Raw genomic sequence first — 13,630 nt, forward strand, 5'->3', positions numbered from 1 at the left:
ATCCTGAAGGAGAATGTCTGGCCATCTGTTCAACTCAAGCTGAAGCGATCTTGGGTGCTGCAGCAGGACAATGACCCAAAACACACCAGCAAATCCACCTCTGAATGTCTGAAGAAAAACAAACTGAAGACTTTGGAGTGGCCTAGTCAAAATCTTGACCTGAATCCTATTAAGATGTTGTGGCATGACCTTAAAAAGGTGGTTCATGCTAGAAAACCCTCAAATAAAGCTGAATTACAACAATTCTGCAAAGATGAGTGGGCCAAAATTCCTCTAGAGCGCTGTAAAAGACTCGTTGCAAGTTATCGCAAACGCTTGGTTGCAGTTATTGCTGCTAAGGGTGGCCCAACCAAGTATTAGGTTCAGGGGGCAATTACTTGTTTACACAGGGCCATGTAGGTTTGGATTTTTTTTCTCCCTACATAATATATATATATATATATATATATATATATATATATATATATATATATATATATATATATATTTTTTTTATTTATTATTTCTCCATTATCAAAATAAATGGGAAGAAATTACCCATGTGAGACGGGATGCTCACATGCCCATTGTAAGCAGTTTTTTCAGTAACAAGAGGGTCAGCATGGAGCCTCTGCAATGGTTGTAACAAACACAATACAGTAACCTTGGATTGCCAGTACCTTGATCTGCGAGTGTTTTGCTTTTTTTTAATACATTTTAACTTGATAAACGAGGAAGGTCTTGAAATACAAGTAGTATGCATGCCCTTTGTCTGCCGAGCATCACACGATTTCAACTGAGCCAATGGCTCTTCTCTCTCGCATGCTGCAGGATTGTGGGTAATCATCTCCCAAACTTAATCCCAGTGCACATGCAGTATGTCAACATCCGTGTGCACATGTACTGTTTACTATAACATTGTGGCCATGTGTGTGTGCATGCGTAAAGCATTTTTTAATTTTGTGTCCAAGTGTAAAGTGACTGTTTAGTAACTCTTTAGTAACTCTACTGCAACAAGAGCCCCAGTAAAGAAAAAGGTTAAAATGGCCATAGGGATGTGGGAGATTACTCTGTTTAATAACAATGCAACATTTAATTTGAGCGAAATCCTCAAAGAGAGGCAAAAGTAAGTGTCACCAGAAAGGTCCCTTGTTAAAGTCACACAAAGCTGCAGGAGAGAGGAGGTGGGGAGCAATTTGTGTGTGTGTGCAAATGATGTTCTATCCTCTCGTCTCACACAAGTTACAATTTTTCTAAATTGTAAAGTGTAGGTTAATTTGTTTTACTTTAGATTTTGTATTAATCATTTTTATAGATATATTTGGGTTGTGAAATGAATCATCTGTTTTTCTTATGGGGAAATTCACTTTGATATACAAGTGCTTTGAATTACAAGCATGCCTCCAGAATAAAATATGCTCATAATCCAAGGTTTAACTGTAGTTTCTTTTACAAGGCACATATAATTCATGACAGGCCAGTTTCCCAGAAAAAACATTGGTAAAACATTTTTAACAAGTAACTGAAATGCATTTATTTATCATTTCATAAGGCATTTGCAAACCTATATAAAACCAGTATCTTCTATCATATATTTTTATTGCCATTATAGCGTGTAATGTTTTATCTTCCTTTCTTCAGGCAATAATACAAATTATTACCTTGATTAGAAATCCTGTCAGTTTCATACTTGCAGTTTTTAAATATTGTACATGTGACGCTTGTCGACTCTCATAAAATTCTCATTTGTCACCGTCAGCAACAGATGCTCTCATGTTCTGCTCCCACATGGAGTTTTAACTAGGTGTTGCTGATGCTGCCAGAGAGCTAATAGATTTAGCACACCTGAATTTATGGAACAGTTGATGCAGCACTGATTTGTGTAATGCTGAATAAATGAATTAAGGAAAGAACCATATAAACAAACTGCAACCTTGCCCCTCCTCACAGATTCTAATCTCCTTGGTGGTAAACTGATAGGGCTAATTATTTAAAAAATCATAAACGTTGGAAATAGAACTCAGTAAACTTGCATAATTAGGGGTCAGAGCAGGCCAAGAGATTAAGAACTTGCATGCCTGAGGATCAAGAAACTTACAGTACATGGCAGAGGATCAAGAAATATACTGAAGGGTCTTACAGGTTTGTGAATAGATAACATTTTGACTGGATGGGTAAGGAAGATGCTCCTCACATAAATTAGGAAGTCAGGGGATATCATCACTGGTGAATGCGAATAGCAAATGTTGAAGCAATTTGCAGTAGTTTAATCACACATTAGTTTCCAAGATAAGAGAAAATTATACTCTGCACTGATATTACACCACAGATGAAGGAACACCACGGACCTCCAATTGTCATGCCCACAATATAAAAGCCTGCCACAAACTTAAAAGGGACAAAGAGGCATTAATACAGGTAACAACCAATTTCTCATTATCCAAGCCAGGATGCCTTTTGCTGGGTAGGCTCTTAGTTCACGCATGTGTTTCTCCCATGAGACTGGATAACATAAACCTCTATTTTCCTCAGGCTCTGGCCTTAGCACACACTGAAAGTACCACTATCAATGAAGCAAGAAACCACTGGGACTCTAATTATGGTTGTGGTTATATGACTTAGGTGTGCTCAGGGCACACAACAAGGAAAATTCTATTAAATCCAATGAGAGCACAAAAAGGGCCTGAAAGAAAGAAAAATATATTTTGCATCACACGAAATAGAACATAAAAAATAATTATTGAAAACTAGCAATGCTGTAGCATACTGTAAATTAAGGCATAAAATGAAACCATGACACAGCCTTTTATAAGAATAAAACAAGAATAGAAACCAAACAAAAATAATTAGAATCATGTTATTTCACCAAAAAAAAAATCTGGAGCACACACACACAGTGTTAACAACACATAAAGTTGTTTTATTTTGTTAGTTTCATTTGTTGAGTTGTCTTAATTATATACATGCTTAATAATAGCATATTTTAAACTTAAACATAATTTTTTTTAACATTTTAACTCCCTGATCAGTGTTCATCACCAAAGTCCTTATTGCTTTTTCATCAGCCTTGGCAGGAGAGGCTAGAAAACTCAACATTACAATCAATTAAGGTTTGACTGCAATAACCTGGCACTGTGGGTACTGCTATAATCCTGAGGATTTGTCTGAGGGTGTTTTGTGTAAACTGATACCTGGACCTCGCTGAACCATGAGAGGGCCACTATTGAAATAGTTGGACCTCCGGCAGATAAAGTGGTATATAAATATAGATTTCCTCCTCATTCTATACGGACCTAATCCACACCCATAATCTGGATAACAACCGTTGTCCAAAACAGGCACATCTAAGACAACATTTGTTTAACTGAAAAACACAGACACTCAAGGAAATATGCTATTTTTGCTCTTCCTACAAATTTACAACTAAAATATGACCTTACAAAGGGGAGAACATTGTGCTTTTGGCAAACGGTATGCCTCAGCAGGGCCAATGAAGAGTAAATAGTTTCTGTAAATAATCAGTTACAAACATTACATAAATTATTCCATATTCCCAGAAGCAGAACAAGAATGTTTCATAGCATATATGTACATTAAAAAAATTACAAAAATTTTAAGTACAATAGAGGATACCTATGCATTTTTGTTTTTTTAAATTATTATTTTATTTGAGAATTTTTACTTTATGTTGTACAGATGTAATGGGGCTTTTACATTTAAAATTACAATAAAGAAAATACGTTCTCTTTTAATAATTATCGGTGCACAGTTGTACAAACAACTAATGCATAGCACTGTCGATTTTTCCTCTACAGTATGACTCATCACTCTTCATGTTGGAAATTGCAACAAGATATATATATATATATATATATATATATATATATATATATATACACACTGTAAAATGTAACTGATGATCTTACTAGTAAAAGTAAGTAATTATAACTTATTTTGAAAAAGTTTGTTGACTTTACTAAGTTTAACAAAGTAATGACAACTTTTGTGCACTGAAAGTGATTAAACTAAATAGGTATAATTAAACTTAACTTAGAATAATGAGTATTTTGAAATAAGTGGTTATGCACAGTTCCACCAATAGGTGGTGTCGATTTGCGGCAGTGCGTCTGACGATGGGAGAACTACATGGAGAGGTGAGTCATCTCGTGTTTGTCATCTTTTTCAGTTGCTTAATATACAGTAATTGACTATGTAATAATCAGAGTAAGTAAAGTAGAGATACATAGCAAGCTTGGATGTTATATTTTTTTTATCAAATTGTTGGATTGTGCTGGATTGTGTTTATCGGAATGAGCAGTCTAACATTTGTAATCACTGCATCTGTGGCTGCATTGTTTTAATTAGGGCTGTGTATTGGCAAGGGCCTCACGATACGATACGTATCACGATACATGGGTCACGATACGATAAATCATGATCAAGTAAATTATGTTCATCAAGTAAACATAAAACTGGAACATAATGCTCTAATATGAGGTATTCATTGCCACCAAACTGATAGACCAAAAACTCTTTTGCCTCCAAACTATTAGAAACTTAAGTGTAGTATCGATACTTGAGGTTTGACTATCGATACACTATCGTAAAAGAAATTATCGCGATAGTTAGAAGTATCGATATTTTTGCACAGCCCTAGTTTTAATCAAGTTTTTGTTTTGAATGGCCTCATTCTTGAAAAGTCAGTTAATATGCAAGTTGTTCATTCCGTTCTGATGTAATTTTTTTGGTTCATGAAAGTGTTTTCTAAATGTTAGTAGGTTTTACACCTGCTTCCAAGCGCATGTTAATTGTGCTTGAAACATACAATGTTCTATTCTTTTAAGCAAACTGCATTTAGTTAAAATTGTGTGCAATGGTTAATATTGCCTGTGTGACTGCATTTGTATATTTAGTAATTGGTGATAGAACAAACTATATGCTAAACCAGATGCTGGTGTAATATATTAAACTGTGGATAATCAATCTCAGCTGAAAATCGCTGTACCACCAAAGTGCTGTCACAGTTTGCCTATAGACAATTTATTGAAAGGGAGATAATGCTGAGTGAATGGCACACATATGCTATTTAATTTTTGTGATTTAATAACAGACACGTTCAATTGCCAAATCTGTGGTTTATAAATCATTTGTGAAATACAGACTAGTGTTTTCGTGAATGTCTGGTTTACGCACAGTTTTCCGTAAATTTATTTGTATATTTTCATGAAACTTTCAAGAATGAGGGCAAATGTGTGCAGTGTCTGACGAAAACATTAGAGATTATTTTGATTTACTGATTTATATTTCAATGCTATTTTAGATGTATGATGATAATAACACATATTCTTTTACTTGCAGATCTTACTAGATGATGGGGCATGCAATGGAAGTGTAAGTATTGTTTTTTTTCCTGTGAAAAGAGATTTCTTCTATTGAAGTATTATCGCATATATCATGGAAGCTACTCTCTAACTTGTCCAGTTCCATGCCTTCACACAGACTGTTTGTGTTCATTCAAATCTTTAAATGCATTGAAGGTACATTTGACACGAAATCATTCAATTGTATCTTTTTTTTTTCCAGAGCACTGACATCACTGCAAAGCGCACAGCAGTTCTTCGTGGCCTCCCACTCATTCTTGGAAAAGAAGCCTCTAACTTTTTTTTCAACAGCACTGGTAAATACCTTTACTATAACCCCCACACAAACATCTCATATAGGCATTCGATTATGTTTAAGGCAACTCCTTAATTTGGACCAGATAAGTAAATTCTGCTTTTGTTTTACATTTCTTAATCAAGCCCTTGTACTGTTAATTTTGTCAAATTTCTACAATGTACTTTAACAACAGTTTTTATTAGTTGTACGTAGGACATGGCCCAAGAGATGGTCCTGATTCTTTGGGTGACATATACTTTTGTGAGATTTCCCATTTATAATTTAACAAGAATTGTAATATTGCTGTTCCTCTTTTTTTTTAATTAGGACTGTGAATGTGACACACCCCAGATTTCCATTGGGATACTGACCGTGATACCAGAAGATTCCCCACAAGCCAGGATTCCCCACAAGCACTGCATTTGGAGGCTTCAAACACCACAATCATCTTGGAAGGAATCATCGTGATGGATGATCTTGAAAATCTTTCAGATGCCATATGTCTACTTTTTGGGCTGATATATGCACTGAATTTAGAGTACCCTCCACAGCTCAAGAACACCTTCGATTTTATTCAGAGTGTTTTTCTCTCTCTTGGACACAAATCTCTGAAACCAAAACTACAGTCAACTACAACCTGCTGCTGATGTAAGTTGAGGCTGTTTGAGATTCTTTAAAAGGATAGTTGAATTCCTTAAATCTTTTGGTTGCACAGAAGTTTAATTAAACTTTCCAACTGTTACCTGTCAAACTTTGTTGCATCATCCAGCTGCACTTAAACTGCACTTTTTTTTTTGTTGCTTTTGGAGATTAACATGAGTAACAATGTATTTTTTGTTTATCAAAAATTGTTAATGCTACATTCAAAAAACTGTTTACAGAGTTGGGTCATCTGACTTTGTTTGGTACGCTGTAGTACCTGAAGAGATTCAATATATAATAAACTGTTAAACTCAAGTTCAGTTGTTGCTTTTTGTCTTAACTTATTGTTTTTAGTTTAGCTTACTTGAGATTTTTAAGGCAATCGGTTTCCTAATATTTTCCTAGTAATGTGAACACTAATAGAAAGTTAACTCAAATAATGATTTTAAGTCAACAGTACTTAAGTATACTTGATTAACAAGTTGTCCCTACAAATTGTGTTAAGTTATGCCAACTAAACATAAATACTCTACTTTACTTGGAAATTTTAAGGCAATCGGTTTCCTCACTTTTTCTAAGTAAAGTCAACTTATTACATTTTACAATGTATATATATATATATATATATATATATATATATATATATATATATATATATATATATTACTAAGACATTCACCCCTTACCTTGCACATGTTGTGCACTATAGTGGTATTAGAAGAGGAGACTAGTGTGTGAAGTGAAGAGATTATTAATGTGAAAACCTGTTTAAAGGATTCAGCCTCGTCACTTTAATGCAAAAAGCTGGACATGCATATTATTAACAAGTGTACACCTTTTATTCACTCTCTTCAGTTGATGTAATATCTGTTGTTTGTGAGAAATGTTTCTGTAGCATATTCTGATAAAAAAAAAAATAATAATTACTAATTACTTATCATAAAATAAAAAAAGTATTTTAAAAATTACTTTGTTAATAATTATATACAGTTGTGTTCAAAATGATAGCAGTAAAAGCTCCATATCCATATAATAACTTTCACACAATCACACAAATAAATTGGACACCCTGCACATTCTATTCTGAATTACAACATGAAGAAAAATGCTAAATATGTTATTAGTTTACAGAAAGTGAAGAAAAACTAATATTAGTCTGTTTAAAAAATAGCAAGGTTAACCTCTCATCTTTACAAAGTGATAAGCTTATCGTTTAAACAAAAATGCTTGAAGTTTAATCTATCTTGTGCATCTCTGAACACAATATTTAGGTGTATAATCATGGTTTCTGAGAACTGTTTCACATCTGTTTTTCTCTGCATTTCTTGGTTTTTGCGTCAGAAACAGCATTTTTAATGTCAGCCCACAAGTTTTTTATTGGTTTAAGGTCTGGTGATTGGGCTGGCATGACCCCTAAAATGTGATAAATATGCCCAACACCATAGTACGAAAAGCATCCCCATATTATGATGCTTGTGCCTCCATGCTTCACTGTCTTCTCAGTGTACTGTGGCTTAAATTTAGTGTTTGGGGGTCGCCTGACAAACTGTCTGCGGCCTCTAGACCCAAAAAGAACAATCCTGCTAGTCAACATAATATTGTGCCATTTCTCTTTCGCCCTTTTAATGTGCTGTTTGGCGAACTGTAACCTCTTCAGCACATCTTTTTTTAAACAATGGGACTTCTTCGCGAGGGCTTCTTGCTGATAGCTGATAGCTTGGCTTCACATAGCCGTCTTCTAATAGTGACAGTACTCACAGGTAACTTTAGATGTTCTTTGATAATGCTGAAACTGGGGGCCTCTGAGTGGCGCAGTGGTAAAGTGCTCGCCCTATTATCCGGAGATTGCTGGTTCGAACTCCGGGTGATGCTGTTTTCCTCTCACAGCCGGAGGTCTAGAGAGCTGATTAGCCGAGCTCTCTCAGGGGGGCAGGATGAGAGGTGCTCCCACTTTAATTACGGCTCTACAACCAATCAGGGGCGTCTGTGAGCTCGCGCATGCGGAAGGAGCGGTTAGAACTTTCTTCCGAGTGTGTTACTCCACCCCTAATGGTGCGTGAGCAAGCAGTTCGAAAAGATGCGGTCGGCTGACGTCACGTAGTTCGGAGGAAACACGTGATAGTCTTCGGCCCTCCCAGCTAAGTGGTAGTAGTAGCCTTAATGTGGGAGACCCCTAGGGTTAGGGTTCTTTGTATGTTTTCCCATCTCTAATCAACTTTTGAATCAAAGTCTGCTGTTCTTTTGAACAATGTCTGGAGCAACCTATTTTACTCAAAATTTCAGAGAGAAATGCACAGGATAACCTTTTCTGCATTTACCTTAAATAAGGGGAACTTGTTAGAAAACACCTGTTTATTACACTATTTAGGAAACATCTTCTGGATGCACTGGGACGCATCATCAGTGATGTTTTCTGAGGTCATCGAGTGTTTCGGGTCTCGCAACATCATACACCCTCACCCAGTCGGCCCAGCTGGGGGTGATCAGGCCCCAACTTGCGTCCCAGTAGCAGCCCATGGATCTGCCCATCTCATCCAAAGCGGCTTCGCTTTATGGCCTTCTTTTTTGCTGCTCCTATGATGCCCAGATGGCTCAGAACCTTGCACAGAGATCTTCCTGCAAATCCCCTCAAGCCTACCTCTATGGGCTCGTAGAAGGTCCTCCAGCCTCCCTTCCTGCACTCCTCCACCAGTTCCTGGTACTTAGCCCTCTTCCTCTCATAGGCCTCCTCAATATTTTCCTCCCAGGGCACTGCCAACTCCAGTATGATTAGCTGTTTTGAAGACTGAGAGGTCATGATCATACCTGGCCGGAGGGTTGTTGTTGCAATGTGCTGGGGGAACTGTTTCCCCAGATCCACCTGCAGCTGCCAGTCAGATACTGTGTGGAGTAGGCCTGTTGCCATCTGTTTGTGTGCCCTGGGTTTTTCTCCAGCTTTAACAAAGGAGATTGCCTTCATCGGAACATGTTGGTTACTCACTCGCTCTTCCTCCACACCCGCTCTAACTTCTTCCTGGATCAGGTGTTGTCTTTCCTTTCCTCTGGTCTGGCTGATGATTGTCTTTGGTAAGTAACCCCCCTGCTCTACCTGTTGCCACGGTGCCCAGCAGTTCATTCTGTCTTAGGCATGACTCTGCCAACCACTTCTTCCCCAGCCCTCCACTTCCTTCCTGTCCTCACCTCAATACCAGCTGCTGACACTTTTTTGAAACTCTTCTTTGAGGCCACTGATAGGCAGCTGCAGAATGGTACTTATTCCATACAGGGCAGCGCTGGTGAGGCTGCGAGGAAGGCCCAGCCACTTTCGAATAAAGCTGCTGATCCTCCTCTTTAGGGTCTCAACTGCTGTCATTGGGACTGCATAAATCAGCAGGGGCCACAGAATGCAGGGTAGGATTGAATGCTGGTAGATCCAGGCTTTGAACCTACCAGGCAAGCCCGACTTGGTGAGCCAAGTGCCAAGCTCTAAACTGGCCTTCTGGATGGTTGCTGAATCCTTCAGGCTGGAGTTGAACAATTTCCCCAAGCTCTTGATGGGTTGCTCCATGATTGTTGGGATGACAATTCCTGAGATCGAAAAACAGAACTTGTCAATCACATTCCTCTTCTTCAGCACCATGGACCTTAATTTGGAGGGCTTAAAACTCATCCTTGCCCAGCTGATGATTCTTTTGAGCCCTTGTAAAATCCACCTGCACCCTGGTACTGATGTTGTTGTTACTGTGAGGTCATCCATATAGGCTCTGATGGGGGGTTGTCGCACACCAGATTTAGTCAGAGGCCCTCTGCACTCTACCTCGGCTGACTTAACCACCATATTCATGGCTAGGGAAGAGAGGATAACAGAGATGGTACAACCTGTAATTATTCTTTTCCCTATACAATGCCAGTGTGATGTTTTGGACCCAGAAGTGACTCTCATCCTGAAGTTATTATAATAATCCAGAATGTGGTCCTTGATTTTATTGGGAACATGGTGGACGTGCAGAGCGAGCTCTATCAGCTTGTGTGGTATGGACCCATAGGCGTTCACCAGGTCCAACCACAAGACAGCTAGGTTGCCTCTGTTCTCATGGGCCTTTCTAATTAGTTGTGTAACTACTCCCGTGTGTTCCAAGCAGCCAGGTGTGCCAGAAATCTCCCTTCTTTCTGCACTGACGAATTACATAATAATAATAAAAAACAACAATAATAAATAATTATAATAATTATAATAATAATAATAATAATAATAATAATAAAAAACAATAATAATAAATAACAAGGGGAATAACGCCCCATTTCAACTAATGATTTAATTACACAGAATTAGGTGCATGCAAGTCATGATTGTTGGGTCTGTTTGTTTTCTATTCCTCCACTACACCTACAAGTAAAATATTTACCATGAAGAAATATAATTTCTCCCAAAAACAATTATTAATCTGGTTACTGATGTTGAACTGCTATTATTTTGAAGACAACTATATACATATATAATCAAATCATAGTCCCAGAGTATGAGGATGAGAGGAGAAGTGCATAAACCATTTTGCTGAAGGCCGCTATTAGAGCAACCTGGGCGTCCATAACACCTCAGCAGTGCCACAGACTGATCGTCTTCATTCCACACCACGTTGCTGGAGTAATTCATGCATATTCATCGCTAAGGCCCCAATTCCCAGCCATTAAAGTGTTATAGCTGAAATGCCACAATTTGGTGCGTGCCATGCAATGAAATCCCACAAGCAACATTAGGGAATTTAAATAAATGTGTTGTGCTTCACTGAATATCCAAAAGATGGCGCATGGACGGACTTTATCTACAGTAAAAGCCAATACAACGAATAATTGTGTATAATTAGCCTAAAACTAAATTGTTTCCAATGCTAAAGCAAAAAATAATTTTATTTTGTTTTACAATAGATCTTTCATGATGAATGTGTGTATATGTGCTTCATATTTTCTTCATAATAATGAAATTCAGAATAAAAAGTTTCTTACGTAGTTTTTATAATGTCTTAACAGGGACAAAACAATGAAAGACATGGCAATGCCTCGGTTTAAATGGTCTTAAAATGTATTTAATTTACTTGATAGTAGGCTGATAGTGTTAACTATGTGCATGTCCTGATTCATGAATATGTCAACATATCTTCGTTAAACTGTAAAAATGTGTCGACATTTAGCACCATCAGAAGACATAAATGAAATACATTTTAGGCAGAGACGTCTGCTTGGTCTTGTTAATTTGTTTTAAACCCCTCAATTCTAATAATTTTCCCCATCCGCAAAAGCGGTTAGATAACTTCATATCTACATGAAAGGTGAGAAGAGGGATTATTAAACTGGGTTAGATAACTAAACAAGACAGAGCGGACATCTCTGCCTAAAATGTACTTCCCCAGCAAACCATAAAATAGATAAAAAAAATTTTTTTTTAAATGTTTAATGATTGCAATTAAATCAGACTTCATAGTTGGATTTGATACTTTTTGATTTTGATACTTCTCTTTTTATTTACTGTTTGGACAATCCAACTATAAAGATGAACCGAGCAGGTGGTAGAGCTCTGATTAGACTACATAGGAAATAGGGTCAACATCCCGGAGCCTAAACCTCAATTAAATTACATTTTGAATTAACAAATATTGTAAGTAAACAACATAGCACAAGTTTAAAAAATAAAATATTTAAAAAAAATAAATAATAATTTGGCATCTGTTTTAGGTGTGCCAGCTGGCACTGTTCTTATATTGCTTTTTGTAAGGGTAAATTTTCATGTACTGTTAAACAGGTAAAAAGACAGAAGTACTGTTACTAGGACAACATGTAGCTAGAAGTAATTATAGCAGCTTTCTGATCACACAGTAAGGAAGGCCTTTCTGTTTCATTATGTGCAGCAGTAAAAAACATTGGTGGGATTATTGATTACAGTATTTCATTTGATGCTTATGTAGAATATAAGGAAAGCCTTCTTTCACCTTAGAAATATTGTCAAAAAGAAAAAAAAAAGTCACTACATGATGCAAAAACACTAATTCATGTTTTTGTTACCTCTGCATTGGACTACTGGAATGCCTTAGTATTAGAATGGTGACAACAGTTACACTGTCTTTGCCAGTGCCTGACGTGCTTCAAGTGCGGTTATGTCGGACATAAAAGGCTGAGCTGTCTGCAATGGAGCTGTGCAGCTGTGGAGCTTACAGGGCGACTTGCCTGGGATACAGCAGCAACAGCAGCGCAGGGACAGCCCATGAGAGAACATTGACCCCCAGAGCAGCAACACACCATAGTCAAAGTTTACAAAGGTCAGTCCTAAATACACAGAAAATACCGTGGGTATAAAACCCAACATCACTACAGATACCCATGCCAAAAGTAACCCTGTCCCTAATGTTTGCACTGATATGCAACAGCAAGAGAAAAAAAAAACATAAGTACTGACAACTGACGAAACACAAGAAAACAACAGTGAGTGTGAAGACAGGACAAGTCACACAACGCAGAAACCTCTACAAAAATGAAAACCCTTAGTCAGTCACTGAGCACCAAGAGTGTCGGAGAGTGACGGAGTAGAGACACACAGACACGGAGAACCACACACAGACGTGGAGGAACGTAGATAAACTAACTTTTACAGATGACTGAAAGAGGAAGGAGACAAGTGGTGATAGACAACACTATTTCCGGGAAAAAGTAAAATGCTTAAAACTCTCACAAGTAACAAGAAACTGAAACCTGCTCCTAGTATGGAGAGAATACAGGTCATGGAGACAGACAATAGCCTGGGCCAGAATAATGCTATAAACACACCTACAGTCTCAAGACCACATAGAGTGAAACTACAGGACTATAAACTATAATGGGGTGAATGAACCAAAAAAAAACAACAACAACAACAACAGCAACACAAAAATGAACTAAAACATTAAAGGGGTTGGGGTTATTAAAAAAAAAAAAACTTTGTAAAAATGTTAATACATTGTGTGTGCGTGTGTGTGTGTATATATATAAATCATTGTTTCACAATAAAGTGTGTTTAAAAACTAAAAAAAAAAAAAGAACTCTCTCTCTCTCTGTTAGGCTACACATATCACTTCTGAGTTGTCAATCCCAACTCTTTCTGGCCCCTGGAACCTGTTTTACACATCCTGATGCCCTGCTTCTGGTTGAAGTTCTCATTACATAGAAGTCTCTGGCTTGCTGCTGTAGATGGCTCTCTAATTGCTTGTGACTACAGTGACATATTTTAGAATTGAAATTCCCACAAACAGTTTTGGTACGTAAGTCTCGAACAAAGAAAAGTGGACTTAATATTAACTTAACCACCTTTCATAATATACTGAACCTTTAGCCTGGTGGGTCAGAA

This window comes from Clarias gariepinus, chromosome 4 (genome assembly GCF_024256425.1).
Source record: "Clarias gariepinus isolate MV-2021 ecotype Netherlands chromosome 4, CGAR_prim_01v2, whole genome shotgun sequence".
Taxonomy (NCBI): domain Eukaryota; kingdom Metazoa; phylum Chordata; class Actinopteri; order Siluriformes; family Clariidae; genus Clarias; species Clarias gariepinus.